Genomic DNA, 4,137 nt, shown 5'->3' with positions numbered 1-4,137 from the left:
CTTTTTTGAACCTTATCACGTAGCATATATCCTTGTTCTACAAACTTGTTTCTTTGCTTTTAGCTATTTCTTTCAGAGTGTTTTTAAGCTTAAAAATGTAATTTTAAGTCCTAAAAGGAGGAGGAGTTAGCCACCATTTCTTTGGCTTGTTTACTAGGCTTTTTTCTTCCTATATTTATACAAGTTTTCACCTATTTTCAAACTGATTTTCAGTACTGTTTTGTGCTATTTAGGGGTTGTTTAGTGTATTTATTTAATTTATGCTTTGAATACTTTTCTTGTATTGTTGTAAGTCCTCATAGATTTGGTTGTTTAGACCATAGACACTAATCTATTTGAGTTGATAGCTCTCTTTTTGTAGTTTTCATACATATATTCACACTTGTAATAAGCATCTTTGCACAATCATCTCTACGACCTCCCTCCTTTCTTTGCTTTCTTTGATTAAGAGTTGTCTCAAACACTAGGTTGTTGCTTAAGGCATGAGAAAGAGACTTTCCAAGATTAATAGTTTAATTTCTTCGGAGGTTTATTACCAAGGCATTACATCTCTCTCATGTTAAGCACAACTTCTTGTTTGACACTTCTCTTTATTGCTTTTTGCACTTAGTGGACGTAATTATCACTCTTGGACAAAATGAAAAAAGGATAAGAAAATGGCAAGGTAATACAAAAGTGGCTAATAAAATTGGAGTAAAAAAGGTAAAAATGGTAATAAAATTAAGCTGGGTTCAATCGGGCGTTATTGAACTTATTGAGTCTTGAATCACTACATACTTCGTAGTGATGTTTAATGATTCAAGAATCAATGTCCACCACCTCCCTTGAGATAACTCTATGATAGGGAGGAGGTATTGTTGGTCTTTTATTTCTTTTATTGAGCCCTTATCCAATCAGTTCTAAGATCATCACGCAACAAACTTGTGACAATTGATGGTGTTTGAACCGACTCTATTCCTCCCTCGATCATCTTCATGGTAGGGAAGGGTAGAGAAGATAAACAGTTCCTAGAAACACTCTATTTTTGCTTTGTTTTAGATCTGTTGCAGTAGGGTAACCCCTGAAAATAGTGGCCGGCCAATTACCTTTCTGTTCGGCCGACCACCTTCCAAGGATGAGCGGCCACCTTTTATTGTGTAGACAGTGTCATTTTTGTGGCAAAACAAAGCAGAATTTGAGGTAAAAAATAGAATAATTTTTTGACTGCAAACAGAACAGATTTTGGCAGCAAAACAGAGAGGTTTCTGGGAGAATGTTCTCAGTTGCTGTGACAACCCTCACCACTGATTAGTGCTAATCTATGATTAAGCATGTTAAGTAACTGATTAGACTGACATTCTGAACTAATTGATTGAGTGTGTTAGTTTAAATGCAAATCTATATGTTTGATTGCTAAATGATCTGTTCATGTTTTATGTTTTAAACTGCAAATTGAAGGCCTTATCGGCAGCCGAATTTGAAATTGATTAGTGTTTTATACTAATTGGAATTTATGTGATTTTATGGTATGTTTAATTGAAATTTGATTTGGAATGATTAAATTGGATTAAATAATGTTGAATTACATTAGTTGGTTTATTTACCCTTTTGCCATTAGTGGGACACTACCTACAACATTGTTTGGAGCCTTTGATACATCATTCTTGTTCAATTTTCTTGTGGCCAAACCGACTAGAGAGAGAGAGAGAGAGAGAGAGAGAGAGAGAGAGAGAGATAGGAGATAGTTTGAGTTCTTCAAGAATTGCTTGGAAATTTAGAGGAATTGAAGTGTAGATTGCACAATTGAGCTTCCCTTCTTGAAGTTGAAGACTTAAGGTAGAGCTTTTACCTTCTTGTTTATGAATTGAGTTGATTCTTGCATGGTTTGGAGGGATGTTGTAGTCTAGAGCCAAGATATGGTTTAAGATGTTGAATTGGGTAGTAATCCATGCATGAATGTTCACATTCTTGAGTTTTGAGGTCTTTCCATGAAATTTACTACATGTATGTTCATATTTTGTTTATAGTTCAAGAATTCATCATGTTTTTGGAAGGATTGAGGTATTTGATCATGTATTGGAAGCTTTGGTTTCAATTGAACACATACATGTTCATTCACATTATGTTCTTGAAGTTATTGTTGAAATGGTGTTCAATTGACTTACCTTTGGGCTTTGATTTTGCAAATTGATCTTTGAAACATGTCATATTATGAGTTTTAAAGTGTTTTCCAGAAAATTAGCCCAAAAGGATCGAATTTGATGCTTTAAATGTTGGGTTTCATGCTTGGAGACAAATCTGGAAATTCCAGATTTAGGATCCACGGTCGAGCGAGGAACTCCACGCTCGAGTGTACACTTTGGGTTCATGCAGTCTGCTCGAGCGAGTAAAGTAGCGCTCGAGCGTGAAATGCGTGTATCCAGTACTTTGCATGTGTTTACAGTCCGCTCGAGCGCGGGAATGCACGCTCGAGTGAGGACTTGTGTCTCACGCTTGAGTAGGGGTTGAGCGCTCGTCGAGCGTGAATTTCATGCATCCAGTACTTTTGCAGTCCGCTCGAGCGAGGAAAGTCGCGCTCGAGCGTGAAATGCGTATATCCAGTACTTTGCATGTGTTTATAGTCCGCTCGAGCGCGGGAATGCACGCTCGAGTGAGGACTTGTGTCTCACGCTTGAGTAGGGGTTGAGCGCTCGTCGAGCGTGAATTTCATGCATCCAGTACTTTTGCAGTCCGCTCGAGCGAGGAAAGTCACGCTCGAGCGGAGCTCCTTTGTCTGCATGTCCGCTCGAGCGTAGAAAGCCACGATCGAGCGAGACCCCTGTTTTCTAAAAATTCTGAAAAGTGTTTTAAAGTGCATCTTTGCATCCTCATTCCATCCTAGGCATTCCTAGGCCTAGTTTAAGGCATCTTAATGAGGATAATGCTATAGAACCACACCGAGTCAAGATAGGGACTAAGTTATTGTTTCCCAAACGTGCAACTTAGTATGTGTTCATCCTGTAACTGTGTAGGGTTGGCATCCGAGGATGCTCACTAGCCTATCTGTAGCCCAGAACTCTGTGAGTAACAATGTTGTAATGATATATTCAATCACGAATATTTTCTGAATGATCTACTGTACTACTTTCTGAAATGATATTTCTTACTGAATGAATGCTTGTCCTAATTGCGAACTGTATTCGTGGTATCCATAGCAATTCATTGTTACTGTACTATATTACTACTGTCACAGAGATCTCTGTCGGTTCTCATGTTTGGAACCACTACTGTTTACTGATATGATGGCCATCAATTGACTGTTCGGTCTATTAAGACCTACTGTACTGTTTGCTATTGGATGTACCACTTATGACTGCTATGATCGAATAACTGATATACTGTTCAAATAATTGTTTTAAATACTGAAAAGACATTCATTCTTAACCTTTTTGCGCATATTTTATTCATTGGGCTTTAGCTTACTGTTTATATATATATATATATATGTAGGTGTCCAGGCACCGGAACGGAGCTAGGAGCGTTGGGTTAAACTTCCTTTTTGTCAAGCCAACCAACATGTCTTACTGCGAGGTCCCATGTGTGTCCAAGCCAAGGCTGCTTCAGGGTGTTTTAGATTCCCCCTTTCTGTCTCTGTTTTGCATAGACTGTATAGACTTGTACTGTACTGTTATGATAGGGATTTGGTCCGTAACTTGAATGATTATATATGTATGTATATACTGTTTGTTTCTAAATGTGTATATGTATGAAAAGTCTTTTTGCATACAGACTGTCACGGCTCATTGGACATCTTTTATTACTGTTTTGGCTTCTGCCAGCCCTTGTACTCTGTATTACTGTTATTACTGTTAAGCAGGCCTTCGGTAATCACGAATTACTGGCTGGTTACGGTGCTAAATCCATAAGGGCGGGTTTGGGTCGTGACAGTTGCGCACATGTGGCTCCTCGCCTCCCGTTCAATTACATTAACGCTTTAATATTAGTATGTAATAATTAATTAGTTGGCTTTCGAATTTGTAATAGCTAGTTAATTCAGTTTATTCAATTGTGTTGTAATAAGTAGTTTAATTTGGACATTTATTCAGACCTTCTTATATAAGGGCACACTTGTAATATTGTGTATGTTTTCCAACCCCCATTCTTTCTCCCTTTTATTTA

Source organism: Camellia sinensis, chromosome 15 (genome assembly GCF_055761805.1).
Source record: "Camellia sinensis isolate YWXY chromosome 15, ASM5576180v1, whole genome shotgun sequence".
Taxonomy (NCBI): Eukaryota; Viridiplantae; Streptophyta; class Magnoliopsida; order Ericales; family Theaceae; genus Camellia; species Camellia sinensis.
This window is presented reverse-complemented; position numbering follows the sequence as displayed.